Source organism: Lontra canadensis, unplaced genomic scaffold (genome assembly GCF_010015895.1).
Source record: "Lontra canadensis isolate GAN:19392208 unplaced genomic scaffold, GSC_riverotter_1.0 scaffold3, whole genome shotgun sequence".
Lineage (NCBI taxonomy): Eukaryota > Metazoa > Chordata > Mammalia > Carnivora > Mustelidae > Lontra > Lontra canadensis.
Genome location: NW_022630997.1, coordinates 37427821 through 37452755, shown reverse-complemented (window position 1 = coordinate 37452755; position 24935 = coordinate 37427821). Strand labels below are relative to the sequence as shown.

General features: G+C 56.5%; 1 protein-coding gene across 5 annotated transcripts in view; it reads left to right on the top strand.

Moving 5' to 3' along the window:
* ZMIZ1 (zinc finger MIZ-type containing 1) overlaps positions 1-24935 on the top strand; it is a 229402-nt gene that overhangs the window by 39507 nt on the left and 164960 nt on the right. For all 5 annotated transcript variants that reach the window (XM_032838922.1, XM_032838908.1, XM_032838890.1 and 2 more), the window contains exon 2: positions 7236-7359. The gene's annotated coding sequence lies outside the window, so the exon portion shown is untranslated. The remainder of the gene's footprint in view (positions 1-7235; positions 7360-24935) is intronic.

Below are 24935 nucleotides of genomic sequence, written 5' to 3'. Positions count from 1 at the left end.
GGAGTGATGCAGGTTAGGCATGAGGAAGAACTGATTGTGGGCGGTAGGCCAGGGGCTGGAGTGGTTGGCTTGTATGTACAGTAAAGTTAGAGTCCCCTCTCTGACCCCATGTGCTCAGTGCTGATGGAAGGAGCCCTGTTTGTGTTTGTGGTGTCCCCCATTTAGTTCAGAGCAGGTGTGAACAGAATCCAATTGAATGTAATGTGGAAAATGTTGTAGCAGTTACAAGGGGGAAGTAGAGCTTGACCAGAGCAGGACTTGGCTGGGTAGAGAAAGCAATAACACATGCAAAGTCCCTGGGGCATGAAAGTCCAAGGGAAGTTGTTAGAGGAGGCTGAGTAGTTGTTGTGTGGCTGGAGTGTGGCTGGAGGGTATGAGAGATGTCTAGAAGTATGGACTCAACTGGTAGGTGAAGGGCTTCAAGGACTTGGGAATTTGGCAGTGGGAGGTGCCGGCAGGGGCCAGTCAGGACTGGTACCTGAGCAGGGACAGGTATGTTCAGTTTGGGTTTTTGGCTCATTTGTGCATTCGTGACTTGATTCTGTTGGCCAACAAACCTTTCATGGTAGCCTGCTCTGTGCAGGCTTAGTCCCAAGCCCTGCGTGGGTCACTGCACTTGGCTGAAGGTGGGCTAGAGGGAGGGGGTTATATGTAGCAATCCAGGGGAGGGGTGCTGAGAGCATGAGCACAGGTCAGTGTAGAAGCAGGGAGATGGCCGATGGCCTTTTCAGACCCACCCAGCCCCTGTGTTCCTTGTAGACTGGACAGACAGCCCGGACATTACCCCTGTCCGGTATGATCACGTGGTCTTACTGATTCCAGATGTGTGATCTGGTCACTTGCAGATGACCAGACTGAGGCCCAGGGAGGGGAGGGTGAGTGCCCCAGCCCAGACACAGCTCAGGGGCCCCCCTCTCCCTGTCCTGGCTGGTTGCACACATATCCCCCCCACCTCCCCACCTACCCAAAGTATTTCTCTAAATCAGACAAAAGAGAGCAGCCTAATCTTCCAGGTTGAAATATCCGGGGGCTTGGGGAGGAGGCTTCCTTTCTATCTTCAACTTTGCAAATTTAATTTCTTCCGATTATTTCTTGACAGTCCCAGGCGTTGGTGGTAAACAACCGTTCTCCCCAGAATGTTTCCCTGTGACAGCAGCTTTCTCTGGCGAGGGTGCTATCAACACTTGGCAGGGCCTCCTCCCAGCTCCCAGCTCCCGGCTCCCGGCTCCTGAGAAGTGAGAGCTTCTGAAAAGCATTCAAGAATGTGGCTCTCCCAGTGCGCCGGGCTGGCAGGGGCTGGGACAGGCATGGGCTTTGCCTCTTTGTTCCCCATGGCTGCCCATCGCCCAGCCTGCCCTCAGAGCCTCAAATGCCCCTGGTTGTGGATGGTCCCCAAGCGGAGAGGTGGGGCAGTATCAGGTATCCGCTGGCTCCCGAGGCCCTGGTGCCCGGGTCCTTGGCACAGCTCAGCGGCTACAGGGAGCTCATCTCCAAAGGGTAACTCTGCCAGACCTATCTGTGGCCAGGAGACCGGCAGTGTCCCGGCCTTGTGTCCTCCGTGGCCTGCGTCACGCTGGCTTAGGTGTCCTGAGTCAGAGCCAGGAAATGGATCTATGTACAGGGTTGGAGGTGCCATCGCCCTGGGTGGCAGGGGTGAACCTCAACCTCCTGCCTGTCCATGCTACGGTGGGCCTGGCCTGGGTTTGAACAGTGCCTGGAGGAGAAGCTGAGATAGACAGCCAAGCCTCTAACCCCACACGGCTAGTAACTGCCCCTGGAAACACGCAGGGCTGTGGGAGGAGCAGAGCGCCCAGACGTGGGCTACAGTGTGTTTGCCCACGCTGGACCACTTTCCTGGAACGCCCGTCTTAGACTTGTCCTCTGGGCAGGAATTTATCCAAGAATTATTCTCCGGTGAACCCTTTCCCTGTGGCCCCTCCTGTAGGGGACGCTGCCCTCTTTTCCTTAGAGTTGGCCTCCGGATCTCCACCAGGACCCCATCATAAGGTCCTGTGGTCACCTTTCCCTGCAGAAGGCTCCCCCGGTTACCTGTGTGAGTGATTTGAGCTTATCTCTGCTCCATGCATGCCTGACACATACTAGATGCTCAGGAAAAGCCTGCTGGATGAAGGGGGTCCTAAAGGCAGTGTCGGGGTGTCCCTTTGTTAATGACATGGTAGAGAGGAGAGGAGAGAGTTTGTCGATGGAGAGGCTGACCTCCCTAGGCCAGGTGCCCCCCCTCCCCCGCACAGCCTGGGCCCGGGGAATTGCTGGGGGGCTGCAAGGGACCCCTCCCCACCTCCATGCAGCCCAGCGCCTTTCTTGCTGGCAGGAGCCAGCTCCCTGGGTTGGCCGTGTGATCACTCTCCAGAAAACACCCCAGTGGAAACTGCATGAATGATTGATAAGAGCTGAGAGCTGTTTAATTTTTTCCCCCTGTTTAATGGCTATCAATAATTTAATACGCTCTCTGTATGTTTTTAAGAAATAGCACCCATTTTGCCCGTCTCCGGTTTAGCGGGCTAAATGATTTAAGTGTTGGGAACAGGCTCTGAGGACGGAGGCTGAGCAAGTCAGAGGGATCTGGAGGCTGGGGGTGGGGGGAGATGGGTTCAGAGCCAGCCAGCAGCCTGTGGCCCGGGTGTGTGTGCATGGGCGTGTGTGTTTGTGTGTGTGTGCGTGTGTGTGAAGGTGGGAGGGAGGGAGGAGGGAGGGGGCGGGTGAAAGCCAGCACCTCTCTGCTAAGAGCAAGATAATTGCTTTTCCGGGTCTCACTGAGCAGCAGCTGAACAGCTGTCCGCTCGTCGCCACCCCCCCCACCCCAGTGTCGAGCTTTTCTGGATGACTCTGGGGGGCCCATGGGGGCTTGGAAGGAGCTTCAGCTAGTACTACTGGGGGCTGAGAACACCCCCCCCAACACGTCTTTGCCCCCTTCTGAAGGTTTTAAGTCATTTTTATTTTAATGATGCAGTGACTCCCTGGCCAGCCTTGTTTTCCAGATGGGGTAGAGCTGATGTTGGAGCAGGGAACTCAGAATCGCTCATCTCAGGGCTCCCAGGGACCAGGAAGGTCATCTGCCAGTGTTCCCCCAAACTTCCCAGATGCAAAGGATCCCCTGGGAGGACTTGTTAAAAATTTAAATTTCTGGGCTGCGTTCCAGACCCACAGCCTTCCCTTCTCTAGGGAGAGGCCTGGAACGTGTGGGTTTACCAGGTAGCCCACCCAGGTAAGTTCTTATTGGCAGAGGAGTTCAGGAAATGTCGGCTCCAGCTCCGGTTCCGGTGCTCACAACATACATAGCACCACATGGCTGCTCCCCCTGCTTGCACACCTCCGGGGACAGGGTACTCACCACTCTGGGAGACAGCACATGCGCTTAGGGAAAGTACGCTCGGTCCAGAGGTCCCTCTGACATTAGGCTGGTCCCACTCAGGCTATCCTCATGTATGTGGAGGTAAACTCCGCCAAGGACAGACCACCTCTCCTAGGACCTCTCCCTTTCTGGCCGTCCACTGGTTTATCTATGCCTCTCTGTTGGGCAAGGAGCTTCCTTTCCTAGAAAAGAACTCTGGGTACCAGAGAAAATGTCCCAGGAATAGCCCAGGCATAGGGGTGAGGAGGGAGTGAGCAGACACCATCCCTGGCACAATGGGGACCTGGAGGGAGGCAGAAAGAGACCTGGGCTTCAGAATGGCCTTGGCCTGTCAGGGTCCAGTGCTCCCGCGGGAGAGAAATATATGACTCACCAGAGACTGTGGACTAAGCCAGATCTCCGGGATGACAGTGAGGGATCTGAGACCAGAAGAAACTGCCCCAGGGTCACACATCCATTAAGAACGGAGCTGGGACTGCAAAGATAGGGCAGGGGGGCCCAGCGAGGGGCATCAAGGATGAAGCCCTGGTGCTGGGGGTCCACTGAGACCCCGGTTACCGCTGGGCTGGGAGCCAGGACAGGGCAGGGCTCCTCCTCCTCACTAGGTGCTCGCTGGTGGAGACAAATCAGTACATCCAAGGATTTGTAGCAGAGCCGAGGCCCCATCTGTCTGGCATCACAGCTCTTCCTTCGCTTTGCCTGGTCTTTTGCCTTGTTTCTACAGAGGCCGCACTGACTGCATGTCAGCCTTGCTCTTTTCTTTTAATCGTTAGAGGGAAGGAACGGTACACATTTCACAGGTGTCATTGTGCACTGCAAAACAGCACGCCCATTAAGCCCTCCTCCATTGCATAGATGCTCATGGTACCCTCAAGTTCAGCCCCACCCTTGATGTATGTGGGAGAAGCCTGGGTCCTGGCAGGTGCTGGCACACAACCCATCTTGTGATTACCAGTCCCCCAGTGCCCCTTCACCGAAACCTGCTCTGGTCATTACAGCATCACTCGGGGGCGTAGGGTGGGGGTGGTTGTAGGTCTTGACCCCGGAGGAAGAGGAGGAAGGGTGCCGCTGAACCCTGACAGGGCTCTTGCTTGCAGAGCTCTGAGAGCTGGCAAGACCGCAAAGACTAATCCGGGCTCAGGAAAGCCCAGCCCGGAAGAGAGAACTTCGTGAGTCTAGATACCTGGGCAAAGCCTGGGGCAGTCAGGGAAGGCTTCCAGGAGGAGGTGCCACCTGACCTAGGGCTTGAATCATGGAGGGAAGATGAAAGGCATCCCAGGTGCGGGGGTGTGAGGCAGCACTGTGAGTGTGTGGGGGAAAGTGAGATGAAGACAGCTGGGCTGGAGAGGTGGGCAAACCAGGGTGGGCTGGACCTGGTATGGCTGGGTAGAGCACCACAGAAGGCTGGATTGTTCCAGCTTCCGTTGAAGGACTACATCCATGCAGAAAAGTGTGCATATCCAAAGTGTAGCTTGACAAATTGTCACAAAATGAACACAGTCATGTAACCACCATGCAGATCAAGAACATTCCAGAGGCCCCAGAAGCCCCTATGTGCCCCTCCCTGTCCCTGCCTCCCCTCCAGGACAGTGACTTCTGATTTCCAACAGCATGCTGCCAACAATACAAACACCCCAAAACTTCATGGCTTCAGACAAACGACCACCATTTGTTATGTCTCCTGGTTCTGGGGTTTGCCTGGACCATCCCTCTGCTGGTTTCCGTTGGGCTCATGTGACTCTAGTCACCTGAAGGGCCGACTGGACCAGAAGGCTGGTGGTGATGGGCTCAGTCACATCTGGTGGTCGGCACTGGCTGTAGGCTGGGTGGCCTCGGTTGTCCCCCATCCTCCAGTAGGGGAGATTGGCCTCTGACGGGGCCAAGGTCATGAACAGCATGCCCCAAAGACCTAGTCTCTGTAAGCCAGAGAATATTCCTTTCAGGAAGTCCTATTGGTCAAAATAGGTCTCAAGCCCAGCCCAGGTACAGGGCATCGAGAACAGACTCCCCCGCCTTGATGGGAGTCACCACAGCGAAGAATCTGTCGCCCTGTTTAGTCGACCACAAGCACAGAGTAGTCTGCCTGGTCTTGACCTTTCTGTAAATGGGGCCCTTAAGCATATTCTGTATCGCGTCTGGCTTCCTTGGGTTGTCGGGTGTGTGAGATTTCTCTCCATCCTTGGATCTAGTTGCAGATCCTTTGTCCTCATTGCCGTGGTTTTTATTCCACTGTGTGGGCCACCAGGTGTCCATGCTATGGCTGATGGCCTTTGGGAGGCTTTTGGGTGGGGGGGTGGGCCATTACAAATAGCACTGCTCTGAACATTCTAATACATGTCCTCGGGTGCCCCACGCACGCGTATCTCTAGAGGTGGAGTTGCTGGGGTGCGATAAGCCACTTGGAAGGGTGGGAGACACTTCCAAACTAGTTTCTAAGGCAGTGGCCGGTGCATGCCCTTCCAGCCGTGTTTGGGAAGGCCGCAAAGGCTTTGCAGTGGGGAGCAATGTGTCTATGGGGCTTTTAGGAAGTCCTCCTGGCTGAAGATCTCTGACCCGGAGGCTCCCTGTAGTGTCCCTGATGGACCCACCTCGAGTCACAGGCCTCCAGGCTGGAGGAGGTAGAGCCATCAGACCAGCTGGCCTCCTGGACCCCCAAGACTCGGGGAAGCTGTGTGCCTGCAGCGCTGGCCCATGAGGACGCTGGAGCTGGAGGGGCTGCCATGATGGCCTCCATCCGTGACAACTTGGGGCAGTGGGTCAAGCAGTCCCCAAGGAGATTGGGATCTACCTCTGGCCTTGCCTCTCTTTTACCGTGAGCCCCTGGGAGGAAACCCTTTCCCCAGCAGGGCTTTGCTTTCCACATTTGGGAATCAACAGAGGAGTATCAACCTCACCAAGTCTCTTACCTCTTTCCAGCCCCAAGGCTGTATTCTGGAATGTAACAGGGAGGGGCATCAGGAGGCCCTTGGAGAGCTCATTGGGCTTCCTGAATTAAAGACACATGTCAGGGGCACCTGGATGGTTCAGTCGGTTAAGCGTCTGCCTTCAGCTCAGGTCATGATCCCGGTGTCCTGGGATCAAGCCCCACATCCATCCGACCTCCTGCTCAGTGAGGAGCTTGCTTCTCCCTCTGACCCTCCTCCAGCTCACTCTCTCTCTCTCTCAAATAAATAAATTTTTAAAAAAATAAACAAGTACATAAATCTCCAAGACACATGTCAGTTGGCCAGTTTTCTTCATCTTATTCACTAAACACCTTCACTGCCCCGTCCATCAGTCACTCGTTTGTTTGTCCAACCATCCCTCCAGCAGTCACTGGCCTTTCTAGCCTCAGAGGAGAACGATAAACTCAACTCCATTCCTGTGGTCCAGGAGCTCCATTCAGGGAGGAGACTGGCCTCCAGAAAGCTGGAGAAGACACGGTCAGCCAGACCCCAGGCCCCTGGGAGGCGAACAAGGGAAGGACGGGCCGATCCTGGAGGGCTCAGTGGAGGCACCTGAGCAACGTCTTGAAGGCCAGCGGGGCCCGGAAAGACAGAGCAGTGGGGGACAGGGCTCGGAGCAGAGCACCAGATGTGACCCGCGGCCCTGAGGTGTGTGTGTGCCCGTGAGATGCTGCTGTTGGAGCCGGGGCCTGGGCCAGGCCTCTAACACCAAGTTCAGGAGACAGGCTCTGCCTGGGGAGCTGGGAGACTGCGTCCAGTTTCTGGAATGGCTCCACTTTGAGGGGGTCAGCTCAGCCTTCCAGGACATGGCCAGAGGAGCCTGGGCAGGCAGAGCTAGGAGGTCAGTGGGGCAGATGGGGGCCACCTGCAAGGTTGGCTTGGAGCTAGCTCACTGTGCCCTCTGGTCTGTCTTGCAGGCCTTGCTGTGCTGTGTTTGGCCAAGTTGGACCGCGGGGGCTGTCGCCTTCTTCCCACCTCGGCCTCCTTTTCCTAACGCCCTTAGCAGCCTTGAGTCCCGGTCGTCTGCAGAGGCTTCAGCAGGTAAGCAGGACGGACTGGCCCCCGGCGCTGTGCGTCTGGTGCTGTGGGGCTGGGGAGCTGAGGAACGAGGGGACAGGGCTTATTTCTCAGTTTTCACTTCCTTCTTGGCTGCCTCCTCTCAGAGGGAGCCAGACAGTGGAGGGGGTTGCATCCTGGCCTGGGACTGGGATATTGGGTTTTGCGTTGTTGCCAGGGCCCATGTGGCCTTAGACGGGCCTGTCTCTCCCCAGCCCTCTCATCTGTACTGAGAATAGTAATGGCGGACGCGCTGACCCCGTCTCTGTGTGCCAGGCACCACACTAAGTGCTGTGTTGTTATTAACTCTTTCCATCTGCACACCAACCTGTGAGGCAGGTACTGGAATCAGGTCCACTATAAAGGCAAGAAGACTGAGGCTTGTGGTTGGGAAGGAACTTGCCCAAGGTCACGTACCTGGCTAAGCCCCCATGGGTATCCCTTTGGGTCTGTGTGGCTCCAGTACACCCATCCCTAATCCCTCCTAGACCGTTCTGTCCCTGGCTGTGCCCACCTCTGCTAGCCTCTTCCTGGGGGCAGGAACTGAGGCAGTCATGGGGTCTTCAGAAGGGCCAGTCCTAACCCAACTTACAGCAAAGGGAGGGGACTCCCACAAGGTGACAGGCTGCGGTGACCTGGGGTCATGCCTCATTTGTGGATGTGGTGTGACATGAATCAGGCCTGGCCTCTGCGGTCCCCAAAGTGGTACCTAGGGCCCCTTCTAGAGGAAGAACATGCTGTCTAGATAAGGTTCTCTCTCCCTCTGCCTCCCTAGTTCAGTTTTCCTAGCTTGTATTAGGCACTTACTGTATGCTAGGCCTGGTGTCTGGCCCTAGGATAGAGGGGAAAGGGGCTCATCTTATTCAGGGAGATCACAACAAATGTTATACAAGCCCTGTACCAGTGCAGTGGACAGTGCTGAGAGTTTGGGGGTGGGCATTCCAGAAGAGGTAACCCCAAAGTGAGTAGCATTGTAAGGAAGACAGGAGCAGGGGATGGGTAGGAGAGCCTGGCAGGAAGGGGGATGAGGTTGGCAAGGGGATGGGAAGATTGTAAAAGCTACAAGTGCCAGGATGGAGAACTGGATCCCAAAGGCAGTGGGGAGCCATGGAAGGTTCAAAGTGAGATAGGGGCCTAATGAATGTGGCTGCATTGGAGAGGCTATCAGAAGGGCCCTGCTGCAGGAGTGAAAACGTAAGACACCAAGGCAGGGAAGTTGGCAGGGGTGCAGTTGGCTGGGGGTGGGGGTGAGGCATGAGGGTGGGAAAACTGCCATGATGCCAGGTGGGGGGTAATGATGGAGCTCTGCATGAGTATGGGGAGTCTGGAGTCTAGGAAGTGTTCTTGGAGGCAGTGGGCCAAGTTGTGGTCCAGTGTTGTCTCTGAGAGGGCCAAGATTTTCGTGAGAAGGAAGATGATTTGGGTGGTATGGTGGTTAAAAATGGGCATGATGTTCTCAGCTATAAATACCGATATACATATAAGTTCCAGAAGATTCTCCCCACCCACAGTCAAACCTGTATCCGTGAATAGCTATGCACACACGCTTGTGCACACAGACACGCAAAGCTGTCCATGTGTGCCGAGGGTATACAGATGTGCGTGCACACCCATGTGCAAATGGGCACGCATGCACAGATGCACGCGCTGATACCCGGAGGAATGCTCCCTCACACACGCATGTACACAGACATGGCTCACGCACACCACAAACATACACGTGTGCATGCAGACTTGTATGCACGTACACACCCACAGACGCCTTCACAAACTCCCATGGTGAAGCTCCACAGCCGCTGGGCACAGGCCCTCCCAGTGCACACGGTCCCCCACACGCACGGAGGGGGCGCTCCTGTGTGCACACAAAGGGGCTCTGTTCCAGGGAGAAGGAGTCTTTCGGGGTTCAGTGGCTTCTCGCCTGTCAGAGCTTCCATGGCACAGGGAGTTGCAGGGTCTGTCTGGTGTGGAGGGTTAGTCTGTGTGTGGGGAAGAGGTTCGGTCAGGACCTCTGGGAGACAGGAGAGGAGGATAAATCTGCCAGCTTGCTTTAGAGACCCAAAGCGACCGAGCACAGAGCCCAGCTCTTGCAAAGTCGCAGACAGGTGAAAGTTTTCACCTGCCCTTCGCTGGCCCTGCCCAGCTCCCCAGCCCATGTCCATCTGAATCCACTAGAATCGGGACTGGCTATGTCATTTGTGGGGCCTACGGCAAGACAAAAAATAAGAGGCTCGTTATTCACAAATGATTATGAGTTTGGTGGCCACAGAGCATCATGGGTCCTTCTAAGCATGGGGCCCTGTGCAGTTGCCCAGGGAGCCCGCTCTGCCCGTATGAAGCGGAGTGATTGCAGGATTAAGTGCCAGGCACTGAGTTTGTGTGCAGTCTCCACCAGGAACTTACCAGCCCAGAGACCTTGGGCGAGTCCCTTGTTGCCTCTAGGAGTCTTGTCAGCCAAGGGGAGAGATGTGCCCCTCCTTCCCCAGTGCTAGCATCCATCTTGTCCCCAGCAGCCTGGGACAATGGCTTCAGCTGGAGTGAGATTTAGATCCCCTCTATCAGGCAGTGGTGTCAAGGATGCCCTGACCTTTGGCGGCCTGGTTTGTCTGTGCTTTGCCAAACCCACCAAGGGCAGAGGTGGCTGGGAGCGTCTGCTCTGTGTTTTATTTGCAGAGTCTTCTGCCTGATTGTCTTTTGCCTGCCCACCTCTGCTTGGCAGACTCGCTGTAGCTCAGATGCCATGGAGCCTTCTCTGACCCCCGCCTCTCTCTCCTGACCTTCGCCCTGGGACCCTTCCAGGAGCTACCATGACCCCTTGCCCTGAGACTTCTCTACCACGTGCAGAGCTTGTTCACACCCCAACCCATCACTGAACAAGCCCTTGAGAGGTCCCCTCCTATGTGTCAGACGGGAAACAGAGGCTCAGAGGTACAGACCGCACCCTGGCACCTGGGTGAGGGCAGGCCCGCAGCAGCCAGGGGTGTGGGCAGTGACAGCAGAAGGAGGCCCCTGGGCTCTGCTCTGGGCCAGCTTCCCATGTCAGCATTCTGGAAGACTGGCTTTTCCCCCTGGGAAAGAGCTCTAGCCTCTAGCCCAGTAGAGACCCCAGAGGTGTGTGGGGTGCCAAAGAGGGCCCGGTGGAGCTGGAGGGCTGGCCAGCTGGAAGAGACCAAGCCCCGGCCCTGCTCCTCCCTGCGGTGACTTGGCCCCGTTCCCGCAGCCAGGCGGCCTGCAGCCAGATGTGTGTGGTTCTGGAGCATCAGGTGCAGAGGTGAGAAGGCCCCAGCTGGTCTGGGCCATAACGGCCTACAGAGGCTGGACACAGAGAGAGGGTCTCTCGTCGGGGGCGTGACCGCAGGACCGTGTAGCCGGCAGTTGGGAACAGCTTTGTGAACGGCTTCGGCCGGTACCTGCAGAAGGTCCTGACCTGATCAAAGGTACAGACTGTGGGCCGAGGCTTCGGGGTTTTCCAGCTCTGCCACTCCTCTTCGTGATGCCAGATTCGTGGCTTGACCTCTCTGTGCCTTATATTTCCTCGTCATTAGAATCGGGATACTGGCAGGACATAACTCACTGTGTTGTGAGGAATTCGGTCAACTAAGCCATGAGAATCTCGGCTGCTGTGTCTAGAATGTGGTTCGCACCCCACCGCGTGCGGGTGGATGGTGGGCAAGCAGCTGGAGGACAGCGGTAGAGTGGACCTGAGCGCTGTGGGCACACGGAGGTGGCGGACTGCGGGGGGTGACATGGCTGGTGTCATTTAAGAAAAGACATAGGGAGACAGCAGCATTGGGGCTGGGCTGGATTCGAGTTTCATGAGATAATCACAGTTGTTGATCCCAGCTCTGTGGGCAGAGACATGGGGTGACAGCCACACTCCCTGGCCAGCCCCTCTGGCCCCTGGTTTGTGACTTTGGGTTGCCAGCATGCACACCATCAGCTGTCAGTCAGCAGACTTCCCGGGTTATATGGAGCAAGCGGCCTTGGGGCTGGCTGCAAAGACCTTGACAGCAGGCCTGGCCGTGGCATTCCCCGGGGCCCCATGGGGCGTGCCTGTCCATCTTCGGCACCAGCTGAGAATGCACACCCCGTTCTCCTTGCCTGGAATTTGTTGCCCGTGGCCCAGACCCCTCCACTGCCAGCCTGGGAAGCCTGCCCTGAGCCCACATCCCTGAACCCAGCTGGAACTGGAGATCGTCTTCAGCCCCCTGATCATTCCTGCCCCAGGTAGACCACTCTCGGTCAGCAGGGCAGGGCTGCTGCCCTGGCAGGTCCTCCGAGCAGGACTTTGTTCAAACCTCAGCCCTGCCACATACCTGCTGTGTGACCTTGAACAAGCTGCTGCCCTTCTCTGAACAGTTCTGTATGGGTACATAAAATCAGAAGGCTGGCACCCGTCGGGGGTCACAGCCTGCAGTGGTCTCCGGGGCTGTGATAGCCCAGTGAGGCCGAGACTATCTTCTAATACAGATAAGGAAACTCAAAGCACAGAGAGGTTAGGAAGCATCCCCAGGATCACAGAGCTATTGGTAGAGCTGGGATTCAGGCCAGTTTTATTTGACACCATAATATGTGTTTTCTCCACTACAGCAAACTGTGATGGGTACTTGGGTACTCCCGGGCGATCCGTTCACTCTGCCAGCCAGAGACTGCTGAATGTTTACCAGGCTCTGGTCCCATACTAGGCACTGGCATCCAAAACTGAATCTGCATCTGAGAAGCTGAGTGAGCACAGCCCTGGGCTTCGAAGTCCCAGGGTCTCCAGTGCAGGACCTGCTAGCAGGGGGCCCTCAGCAAGTGAAGGGTGAAGCAGCTGGGAGGAACAGCTCTTCCGATGCTAGAGGAGGCAGCCTGCGGGACTGCCTTGAGGAGGAAGCTGGATCCCTATGCAGAGTGGGAGAATAGGGTCTTTCTAGGGTCTCTGAACAACTTGGAACACCCTGTGGGGTGTTGAGTTGGAGAGGAAGATTCATTGAGCCACAACTGGAAGTAGGTGCTGAGGGAGCCCCTGAGGGTCTCAAAGGTTGGGCTAGTTTGACCTTGATCGTGTAGAGAGTGGGGAGCCAAAAGGGCTGTCCAGCAGCAGTAGCAACTCTGAAGGCCAGGAAGGGAGGGTGGGCTTTGGCCCACTAGGCTCCCAGCTCCTCCCAGAGTGGTGACAGCAGGGAGGAGCAGGGCTGGGCCTTGTTTACTCCAACAGGCCGGAACCCCAGCTTTACCAGGCCCTCTTCAGCACCCCAGACCCCTCTGCGGCCTCCTCTAGGCCAAGGGCTGTAGCTCTTTACCAGGAGGAAAAGCCAGTCTTCCAAAATGCTGGAATAGGAAGCTGCCCCAGAGCAGAGCCCAGGAGCTACCCTCCATTACCCCCATCCATACCCCTGCGTGATGTGGGCCTGACCTTAGCCCACGGGTGGGGTTGCAGGGAGACATAGGCGAACCTGTTGAGTGATGTGCTAGGGACAGAGAAGCCCAGAGACCAGCCCAGGGTCATCCAGCATCCCCGAGACAGGTGCAAGGGACCAGCAGGCCAGGCGAGAGGGATTTTTTCCTGAGGGTGGGAGGGAAGGTCTGTGTCCCCCTCTGGCTCTCCCAGAGTCCCGTGTGAGCCTCGCCAGCTGGATGTGATCACCCCTGTAGGTATGCAGAGCTGCACATGTGCCGTAGGGGCCCCTGACCTCGGCTACCAACAGGGCTGGCTGGGAATTGGTAAATTACACCGAGAAGGATTCCTTGGGTGTTATTCACTCCGGGTGCTTCTTCCTCCCACTGATGTTTGCTCACCTGGCTCTGTCTGAGCGCCTGAGTCGGTCTCCCTCTGGTCCCTAAGCCACACACTTAGGATGAGAACAACCACGCCTCTGCCCTGTTTCCCAGGTCCCAAGCCTCCGTGACCTTGCGGGGCGGGAGCAGACACTGGGTGCGGCCACAAGGGTGGCATCTTCGTTTGAAGCATCTAAATAGTCTTTAGAAATCATTTGGCCCAATGCCTCATGGTACAGATGGGGAAACTGAAGTGTGGCCCGGGGTGGCACACCATGCTTTCAGCGGAAGCCGCTGCCGCCCTCAGTAGCTTTCGAAGCAGGGCAAGGGTAGAGCCTGTCAGGGCCCCAGACCTGCAGTGGGGGTGGTGACCTGGCCCAGGGGCACAGTGAAGAAAGGCAGGACCAACCACTAAGGGCCTGGGGGCACAGAGATTAGGGCCTGGGAAGTTCTGGGGGGTCTGTGGAGATCCACCCAGAACCAGGACTGAGAACAGCCTTGGGCGCCCTCAGACCTGGCTCTGTGAAGCCTCTTTTGTCTTCCAGCTCCTGTAATCACCACCTCCTGCCAAGGCCTGGACCATTAGGGCTCCTCCTCCCATCTGTTTACCAAGAGAAAGGAGTGAGGGCTAGAGATTACTGGCCCACAGGCCAGGGCGGAGAGAATACTCTGGAGTCAGGGCCCTATTTGAAAGCTGACAAGTTACAGGGGGTGAGTAAGGACAGAAGGCTCTTGAAACCAGGGACCGCCCAAAGTCCTTTGTTGGCCCCCTGGGCTGAGCCACAACAGGGTACCCAGCGCAGCCTGCAGTTTATGAGGCTGAGGATCTGGTGTGGTATCCAGAAAAAACGTCTGGGTTCCAAGGGACTCTAGGGTCAAGGAGGGCTTCCTGGAGGAAGTGGAGCTGCAGCTGGACCCTAAAGAAAGAACATGACTGTGAACTGAAAGCATTCCAAGCAAAGGGAACCAGCTGGGTCAAGGCCCTGAGGCAGGCACGTGGGGTGGGGGTGGGGGGCAGACTGTGGGGCTGGGTGGAGGGCCCAGACTGGGCAATGAAAGAAATGAGGTGGACATGCCCCCTAGAGGCCAGATGGCAGAAGGAGAAGGGAGTTTGCCCTTTGCTTCTAACTTGCAAAATCCCCGAGCAGATTCCTGCCCCACTTCTGTGCCTCACTTTCCCTCAGATCTCCCTAGAGTTTCAGACACAGTAGGGCAGTGCCTCAGTAGAAGGGTCTGCCTTTGGGGAGGGTGTGGGCAGATGCCAGGATCCTAGGCTGCCTGGGAGTTGGCGGCCAAAGGTAAGGGCACTGCTGCGGGACCCAGGGCTTCTCTTTGGCTAGGGGAGAGCTGACCTCAGACTCCACGGTTTTGCCAGGAGTCTCCCCCAGCCTGGCCGGATGGGGCCTTGGGCCTCCTGGGGAAGGACCACCCCCCACTCCCACAATGGGCTAAGGGTCTGGCTCTCAGAGCCAACTCCAGAGCCAAGAGTCTGTGGAGTGGGCTTCCCTTGTCCTTCCTGTTCTCAGGGAAGGGGGGACAGGTGGCCCTCCCCAAGGAAGGAGGCCAGGTCAGAGCCGTTTGAGTCTCACACGCCGGCGCCAGGCCTGGGATGTGTGGAGGGCTGGGTGTGCTGGCGCCCCTCCGAGTGTGGGCCCTCCCCATAGCCCAGGCTGAGCCCCAGTTGTGTTCGGTCTGCCTCCACTGACCCACAGAGTCCTCTCTCACCCTCTCCTATCAGCGGGGTGGCAACCACAGGCTCTTGGACACCTAGTACCCGAGATTGTGCAGATCTCCCCAGCAGTGTGCACCGTGGCCAGCTCAGGCCCCGTCAGCCCGGGGCTGGCCTGCGTTCCTGCTAGGACAGCCCAGAACTCTCTTCTGCAAGAATACAGCTACCACCACCGGCAGAGAGGGCAAGTCACCCTCCTGCAAAGCCTCTTCATGACCCCAGCTCCTGTAATCCTCATAAACAATAAAATGGTGGTCTTTGTGGGGCCCATTTTGTAGAAACTGCACGTTGGGAAGAGAAGGCAGGAATTTGGGTCAGGGTTACACACACGCTGCTGAGCAAGAGCTCAAGTCTAGGGTACCAGGCCCCGGTCAAGCTCCTCTGGGGACCAAGCCCATGTTTTCTGTTCATGGCCAAAAGGCAGATGCACCAGGGCCTAGGGAGAGGAGGTGGAGGAGGAAGGGAGACCCCCTGGGAGCCCAGCAGCCAGGGAGCCAAGGACAAAGACGCCAGTCATGTCTCTCTTCCTTGGCTCCAGCTACTTTAACTGGCTGGGTCTGCCAGTGTACTGACATTTACCTGGTGGGGAGGAGGGCCTCCTTCCTCTTGAATCAAGATGCTAAAAATAACCGGGCCCAGCTTCCCAGGGCCCCTGCCCAGCTAGCGCCTGCCTGCCCACCTCGGCGACCTTTCTCCTGGGCGCTGCGAGCTAATTGCTTTGTGAGCACGCAGGTGCTTGTGCCTAGGACTTCCTCGGGGTCACAGCAGGAAGGGCATTGTGCACTCAGCTTCTAAGACTGAAGAGGGGTCTCTGCCAGGTTACCTGACCCCCAGGTATTGGGGTGATGGGCTACTCCCTGAACCCCGGCACTCACCCCCCCTTTCCCCTGCATTCCCCTGGCCCCCTACCCCTACATGCTTGGACCCCTTCCCTGAGCTGCCGGAGTTTCCCCTGGGATCCCTAAATTCTAGGGGGAGGGGAAGCTGTGCCCCTCATCCTCAGAATTATTGGGTACTCATCTGAAGTCCTACCACGGACCTACAAGCCGTGTCCTCCTGCCCCCATGCTGCTTGTTCGTCCTTTCCCATCAGCCTCCAAGAGGAGACCAGACATTGGAGACAGACGTGTTTAAATCCAGCTGGGCAACCTTAGCAAGTTTCCGAGCCTCTTTATTCTCATCTCTGAAATGGGCATCCTACGTGATCCTGTGTTTTTATAAGAATGAAATGAGATCATTTGCAGAAAGTGCCAGATCCAGAGAGCTGGGCCCCCCGGGCCACCAGGAGGCCTCTGGGGTACTCTGGGGGCTTCCCTCTCTCTCACTAAGGTATCCATAGACCCTAGGAACCTAATAAATTTGGTGAATGTGTTTGGACCAGAAGGGGAAGGACTGAGGACCAGGGACTTGGTCTCCCTGAGAACAGGGGTCCCTTGCCTGTTCCTGCCACACCTGCCCAGGCTGTGTGTTTGTCCAGTGTAAGCAGAATTGTGTTAATTCTGGCCTACAGGTCCCCCACTTTGGGGCCAGCCCAGTGGAAATAGAAGTGGTTTTCTGGGCTCTGTACTTGCCAACTATGAGAACCTGGGCCGGGGGCCGAGCTCCTCCATGCCTTGGTTTCTCCTGTGAAAATGGCCCCTGCCCCATAATCATGGTGAGGTTAAATAGCGCACATGTACGGGGCTTAGATGGGGGTCTGGCCTCGGGCTAGCATTCAGTGGGTACTAGTCGGTCCTCACGGTAGGAAGGTACTGGAAGCGGTCAGTGACAGTAACAGGCACGTGCATACCTGATTTCATCCTGTCTTCATGACGGCTGTACACAAGGTGCTCTGACAAGCTCTATGTTCCAGGTGAGGAAACTGAGGCACAGAGAGGTCACATACAGTCTGAAAGTGGTAGAACTAAAAACTGGAATTTACATTCAGCCCCGCTAGGGTGACCAACGGTTAGGGTTTGCCTGGGACCACCCCAGTTTTTAGTACTGGGAGTTCCATATCCCATGTACCACTCCATTCCAGGCACCCCAGGACAGCTGACCATGCTAGCCCCATCTAAATCCTAAGCCCCCCAGACCCTCTGGACCCCCTCCTTGGCTTTAGAGGTGGCTGGTACACTCTGGGTTATTCAGAAGCTCCCGCTGGGTCTCTCTCCCCACCTCCTAGATCCCTCTTCTAGACTGATCCTCCTTGCCCATCCCCCACAGCCTGGCTGCAGTTCCCCCAACCCCCTACCAGCTTCCTCTTCTCCCTCCCTCCCTTCTGCCAGCAGGAGGGGTGCGGCGGTCCCCCACTACTCTGGCATCTCTCCTCCTGACTTTCTAGAGATGCTCTGGAGACTTCTTCCTTAAAAGAGGGAAGGCAGAGGGAGCCCCCACCCCCAGCCCTGGCCCAGGCAGCCTGGCGAGATTGCACTGGCCCTTCCGGTGAATTGGTAGAGAACACTGCCGACAAAGGAGAAAGGTCAGCAGGGGGACAGAGCCGAGGTGGTGACAGCCTGCCGGCCAGCAGTGTCCCCCTAAGTCAGGGCTTCCTAGTGGGAGGGGCCCAGTGCTCCTTGGGGTTCTGGTCAATTCCTGTTGACTCGGTTCAGCCACTGGTTCAGCACAGCTGAATGTCCCAGCCCCAGAGGGCTGGGGGAGATGCCCGGGTCATCCTGGACACCTTCTCCTCCCTCACTCGCACCTTCAACAGTCAGTTCAACCCCCTGACCCATCACCGGACCTGTGTCCCTCTCACCACCCCCACCTCCTGCTGGCTTTGAGGGTCTTATCCTCTTCTTGCCTCGCCATGACTCACCTCTGTCCGGCCGTCTGCTGCCCTCCCCGGCTTCCCACTGTCAGCAGGAATGAAGTCCAAATTCTGAAACTGACATTAAAGCCCTTCTTGAGCTCAGCGAGGCTGCCTCAAGCTGCCAGGCCTCCGCTGAGGACTTCAGCCTGCCTATGCCCTCCCCACCCTCAGACAAGGGTTGAACCTCTCCAGCCTTCTCTCCCAGCTTGGGTGTCTCTCCCCGCCACTGCAGACATGTCTTTCTAGGACCTGGCCCGCCGCTTTCCTCCCTAGGATCCCTGCCCTCTGGGGGAGGTTGGAAGAGCTCTTCTGTGAGATCGGAGAGTGCCCTGAGTGCCAGGCCGGCTCTGCTCCTGGCGCTCCAGTCTCACCCAGGCTGCAGGGCCAAAGCCTGTAGCAAGAGCCTCTGACCCCACGCCATTCCTCAGACTTTCCCTTGAGCCATGCAGTGTACCTCATACCCTAGCTGCAGAGAGCAGGAGCCGTATCTCCCTAGTTCATGTAGAGGTCAAGCCCCAGTGAGGGCGGGAGGTACACTGAATAGTGCACAGGTACTGGGATCCGACCCTACCTCCCTCACTTAAACTGGCTGTGTGACCTTGGGCAGTCACTTAACCTCTCTGAGCCTGAGTGGTACCATTTGTGGGATATGGGTAGTATCCTTCATAGGAGGCTGAGAGTCAGTGTGCTGACGGGTGTTGAGTATTTGTGGGGCTCTGGGAAATCTTAAGGATCAATAAAGTCATCTCTCATCATTACCATCAGAGTGGGCAGTTCCCCTATTCATGAGATTAGGGGCTCCTCCTGGTTATTTGAATGGACATTCCATTTCTGCCCCCTTACTGTCCCCTCTTTGCCCTTCATCCTGTCCCAGCACTGCTCCCCCACATCTCCTAAGACCCCAGGAAGCCCAGACCTCCCTGGTTCCAGGTTGTCTCCTGCACACCTGCCTTACCCACCCTGTCTTCACAGGATGCCTTCAGAGCGGGGACCAGGATTTACTATTGGTTTCTCCCATGGCCCCTCACAGGTACCTACTTAGAGTCTGTTGGGTTGAACAGATGTTCACCAAGCCAAAGTCACCTCTAAGAACAACACAACAATGAGCAGCCGGCCCCCGGGCTCCTCCTCAGGCTGCTGAGGGGCATTTCCAAGAGTGGGTGTGAGCTGCCTATCATCCGGTGACAAGGGACACCGCCTGGCCTCACCCCTGTGTTTGGGGAGGAGACTGGGCCAGTGCTGGGGTTTGACTGCCGCCTTGCAAGGTGTTTCCAGGCTGGTGCCTCTCCCCGTCCTCTAAACTGTCTTGTTTGCCTGGGTCTTTTCCCCACCCCCACGGTTTTCTGTTAAATTGTGTTATTATATTTAAACAAATCAATTCCACTGCAGAGTTTTCCTGTCCTAATGATGAGTTTGCAGCACAAATGCCATTGATTTCTCACAGCCCTGAAAATCAGTTGATGAATAGCACCGGGCTTGTCTTTGGAGAGGCACTTAGAGCAGCTCTGTGCGCCCCTCTCTGCTCCCCCGCTTGCACGGGCCCACCCCACCCCGCATCTCGGGGTCCAGCGACAAAAGGACACCCCCGGCGCCGCCAGGGGTGGAATGTCATCGCAAGGAGCTGGCCTTTTGTGCTGGTAAAACAATCACAGTGCAGATTCTTATTGATTTTGTCCAAAGGCAGGAGCGCAGCCTACAGAGCAGAGAAGTGGTGCGGGTGTGATCTTTGTCTTCCCTTACAAGTTCAGAGCTCTGTCCCCAGTGATGACGGATTGCAGCTCAGGCACCATTTCCAGACTGGGATGGGACTGCTTTGTAAAGGGATGGTCTGGAGGTTGGGGAGCTGGCCAGGCTAGGGAGCATGAGGGTCCCCCCTTTGTGCAATCCTTCAGAAACCCCACTGCTGGAAGTCCCTACCCAGGGCTTTGCCTTGCAGATTGCTGCCCGGGGCTTGTCTGAGCTTTTGAATGGCCCCAGGTTTGGGTGCGTGGGTGGCTCATTGCTCCCAGTTTAGACACGGTCAGCCTAAGTCGAGGGTGGTCACTGGTGGTGAGGAGGGAAGGGCTGCAGCCAGCTGCAGCCAGAGGCTCCCAGGCCCCCAGTGCCCCAACTCTCTCCTACAGGGTTAATGACAGGAAGTTCCTCTGACTCTTAGGCTTTCTGCTGTCCCTTCACCCGCTCCTGGGCTTTCGGACTGTGGAACGCAGGTTGTCAGCTGGAAGGGCCTTAGGTGGTCATCATGCAGGGTCTCAGTTCAACTCTCAGTGGCATGCCACGCAAGCCCGTGCATTGGGCTGGGGCAGGGCGGGAGGGAGTAGCAGGGACTGTGGCAGATGCAGTCCCCTGCCTCCCCTAAGTCCCTGAGAGCACATAGGCTTTAGTGACCCCAGGCACATCAGACTATATGGGATTGGCACTGTGGGCCAAACTGGTCACTGCTTATCCCCCATTCTCTTACAGGTCTTTGTTTTGGAGACAAGACTATGTGGCCTGGAGTTAGGAGTGGCTCCTCAAGGTCACAGCACAAGGCCACACAGCTTGGACTGGAGTCTGGGAGGGGGTGGGGCCTCCGGCTGTACTGTCACCCCTCCCCCGGGCTTGGTGAGGCCACCCCAGCATTCAGGGTTGGGGGCAGGGCACAGTGCTCTGTTCTAGGACAGGCAGGCCTCTCGCTCCAGAGATCCAAGAGTGGCCCAGCATGCCCCTCTTCCCGTCACTCTCAGAGCAGTCACCCACCCTCCCCCCTGCAGACAAACCTCCTGTCCCTTATAATCAGGTTAGCCTCCTGCTCTGTGCTCACTCAGCTGAGCTGAACCAGCTGCCTCTAATGGTCTGTGGCCTTCCCCTCTCCCTAGCTCTGGGGTTGGGGGAGGGGAAGCCAAGAAATGAGCTGGGAGTGGGAAGGGGCTGCCCCACTCTCTCCATTCAGACCTTGCCATAGCTTCAAGGATCAAGTCCAAACCTGTTCTTAGCCTGGCATCTAGGACCCACTGTAATGAGGCCCTGCTTATTTCCTTAGCCTCCACACCCCTGATACATTCTTTCCTACAGTCATGGGATGCTATTTCCCACCTCCCTGTCTTTGCACATGTGGCTCCTTTTGTTACTTCCCACCGTCTCAGAAAACTCCTATGCATCCTTCAAAACCCAGCTCTTATCTCTTCCTCTGGGCTGCCTCCTCTCAGGACTCCTGCCTCTGTACTCCCTCTGGGTTCTCCACTGGTCTGAAATGTAATCCCACTGTTTGGGTACTTTATTCTGCACCCGGTTCTCTGAGTTTCTGGAGGAAATGGGCAATATTCTAGAAGAGTATGTCTCTGGGTGCAGGACAAAGAATACTCAGTGAAGGAATAGGGCCAGCAAAGAAGAGAGAGGTAGGGACCAGGGGAGGGAAAGAGAGAGGAGTGCACAGAACAGCTGTTCTCAGACCCTCCACGCAGCTCTAGCCTACTTCCTGTCAGGGATGCCATTCCCAGTGACACATGCAGGGCCTGAAATAGACACGTGGGGGCCTTGGTGGTACACTTCCAGAGCCCAACACTGAGCACGAAGCACCCCTGCATTCCTTGGGCACTGAAGCTCCTCTCCTCCCAGCGCCCAGCCCCTGTAGCCCAGATCCCCTCCCTCAGCAATGCCCAGGCCTCGTCCCTCTGTTTCTGCTAACTTTGTTTTATAAATAAACTATATAAATAGGCCCCTCTGATTCCTCAGTGCGCACGCTTAAGGACTAGGGCACGGCTGCAGGCATAATTGTGCTACCAAATCCATCAGCTGCCTAATTACCATTTATTTTGCATTTATTTCTGCTAATTAAAAAGAGAGAAACTCCTAACAACTTTTACGTAAATACTATATTTGTTCTATGTAAAGATGGGATGCTAATTTGCTGGTGATTAGCTGATTATCTAATTTTGTAGCTGTCACACAGGATGGCCCTGTCTCCCCTTGGCACCCCAGAAGTCGCTTGAGGCCCCTGATCAGGTGTGGGAGGGATGGGTCAAGGGAGGTCTCCGTTGGTGGTGAGAAGATCTGCCTGGGGCCCGGAGGTCACCATGGTTCAGAGAGGCTGAGAAGAACCTTTGGCTCATTCACAGTTTCTGTACAGATGCAGACACTGAGGCCCAGAGAGGTCTAGCATCCCCTAGTAAAGAGACAGAACCCTGCCCCACATTTTTGGGCTCCCCCTCCAGAGCTCCTCTGGCTGTACTGTGCTTGGGTCAGGAGGAATCAGTGAGGAAATGGCTTTATCTGCAGCTAGGAAATATCGGGACCAAACTCCAGGCCCAACAGAGAGAAGATGTAGTCTGGTCTGAGCCGATTGCCAAACCAAACCTTCTGTGTACCCTTCTGGAACTTACACCTCCTCCCATTTCCCCATCCAGCACAGGGCTCTGCTCTCACAGCCCCCTGAGCATACCTCCAGAGGCTTGCCCCCCCAAGTCTTGGCCAGCTTCCCCAGGACCTGCCTGCACACAGCATCGGGCCTTGAGCTCTGTGGGCTACCAGGGCCTGTGTGAGTGTCTGAATTTCAGATCTTAATGTTACATATTTATCCTTATGGAAATAAAAAATATGATTAATATAGTAAACCCATGATTTTACAGAGTATTGCTTTGAATGAGGGTATGTAAAAATAAAGTGATTTCAATAACAATACATAAATTATTTAGATGGAACACGGATGAGACTTAAAGTATCTGGTAACTGAAGTTGGGGACACGCTCAGGGAGAGTCTGAGAGCACCAGGTCACAGGAGGCCAGGCGGGTGAGGCCAGGGTCGGTGGCAGGGACCTGAGATCAGGGTTGGCCAGGCCCTGGCCTGCAGGCCGCCACTGCCCCATCCCACATCCAGGCCAGCAGTGTCCCTGGATCACGCTGTTCTCACTGCTATCAGTAGGAATTAGCCCACCACAGAGGAAGCATTTGCCCCCAGAAGCAATCTAAAAGGACTCTGTTTCAGGGAGCCGGGAAGTCAGACTCTGCTCTGTCTCGCACAGAGTGACCAGCTGTGGCTAAGTGATTTCGAGGGGACTTTCTGACCAGCCAGCTCCCCGGGCCTTGGCGGACAAGACCCTGGCTGACCTTCCACTCTCTTTTTCCTGGACAGTCTGAAAATGGCCCTTTCTGGATATAAAGGCAGAACAACTGATGAGGCTGGCTGTCTTGTGGGTGGCCAGAGAGGTCAGGACCATGGTTGGCATGGCCTGTTGGAAATCTCGGAGACCAGAGACCTGTCCTGGCCACTGTTCTCTGGAGCCTCAGTCTCACCCTCCGTAAAATGGGAGGTGGTGGCGGTTTGCTCCCAGGGTTGCCAAAAGGGCTCTGAGGGCCATGGGCCAAGCGTCCCTCAGAGAAGCTCTCTGCACAGCTAGTGGTGAGCCCAGTCCCCACCCGGGGCCCCCCTCAGCCACCCGCCGCCGCCGCCGCCACAGTGTCTATGTGAGGTGATGGCTGCCAGAGATCTCGCGCTCATCTGCCCTTTTATCGCCCTGAACACAATCAGGGGAAGCCTGGAAGGCTGGGGGCGCGGGCAGATGGAAAACAGAGAAAGAAAACAAAGGGCCTGCTCCAAGGAGGCCAAAAGGCAGGGTTGTGTCCTCGCTCTGCTGTGGCCTGGCCAGCCCGTCCCACCAGCACCAGGCCTTGACTGCCCCTGGGGCTGCTGGCGACCTGTCCCACCCCTACAGAGACTGGCCTTGGGCCTCACGCAGGGTCACCGCTCCCTGGGTGGCCCTGGGGAAGCCATGTTTCTCGTGTCTATAAGATGAAGGAGTTGGACAGCATGCTACATGACCTTCAGCAAAGCCCCCTCCTCACCCCTGACTCACGGTCTCTTTGGGTGGGCCCAGCCCATCTCTAGGATACCTCCCCAGCTCCAGGAAGACCGTGGGGTGCCCACTTCTGCCCATTGAGAGGACCCCAGCATGCTCTGAACAAAGTGAGAAAGTGGGGGGTCCCTGTTTACCGTCACAAGGTTGGTGCTGGCACGTGAGGATTTGTGCGGAATGAGTGGTTTAAGCAGAGGGGGCTTCACGCAGTGTCTACCCTTGGTCGCCGCTGCTGTCCAAGGCTCTGCATCAGAGAAAAGGCTCCTGGGCCCTCCAGAGCAGGACCCGGGAGCACTGGTTGCGGGCTCATAGCTGCACCAGCGCTGGGCTGTCAGGGTTCATATCCTGCCTGTGTGACAGCGGGCTGGTTTCTGAACCTTGCTGTGACTATGTCCTCGCCTGTTAAAATAGGCAGGGTACCTACCTTGTAGGTTGTGGGGAGGTTAAATGAGTTCATTCACATCAAGTACTTAGAGTGGTACCAGGTCAAGGCCCGTTAATGTTAGATATTATGTTCATTGGCAGTTGCACCACTGTTATTGATCAGAGGCCGACTGGCCAGGAACTCATGAAGCTCCGGCCTCTGGGCCCCACCCCTGCACCGCCCTTGGGAAAGTGGGAGTTCTGCGGGCGGCGCTGGAGTGTTCTAGGTGGGGCGGGCCTCAGGTTGATGTCGGGAACATTCCTGTGTGAGCATCTCTGGTAAATGGTTTAGAGTGGCCCAGACTCCTGAGGTTCTAGGAATGTGATGGTGTTTTCCTTTCTCATTTTAAATAAGTATCTGTAGTTCTATATATATTTCTAAAGAGGACCCTGAAATAGTAAATTCTTTGGGCCCCATGAGCCTGGACCACCCCCTGCTTATTCCTGTTGCCTTTACTGCACTTCTGAGGCCTGGCCCTGTGTGGCCTGGCCCGGGGCCTCGGGGATAGAGGGACCTAGCTTCTCACCTTGTAGTCTCGGCCCTGAGCACCCCAGACTGCGAGCCACACTGCACACCCAAGGCTGAGGGAACCCTAAGGAGAGCAAGCAGAGAGAATGGGACCCTGAAGGAGCCGCTGGAGGGGCATAGCCCAGAGCCCCATGCCTGTGGGCAAACGTCCCTGCGCTGCCGGCCAGAGCCCTGTCCCCCCTCCTCCCCTGCCCCTTCTTCTGTGCTATGTGGGCCCCAGTGGGCAGGCACAAGGGGCGGTTGGGGTCGTGGGAAGCAGGTTGCTGAGTTGGAACAGTTGCCCCTGAGGCTGTCACCAGGGTGGCTGGCTGTGTGCCAAGTCCTGGGTTTCAGCCGGGTAGAAGCCCAGCCTAGTCCCTGCCCTCTGAAAGCTCGCAAGGTAGCTGGAACCACAAGATTCACACCTGGAAGGGCATAGAGTGGGCAGGGGGAGGTGGGATTAGACCCTGTTGCATCAGACATCATAAAGACAGGAGGTGAGCGAGCTCAGAGATCACGAGGGCTA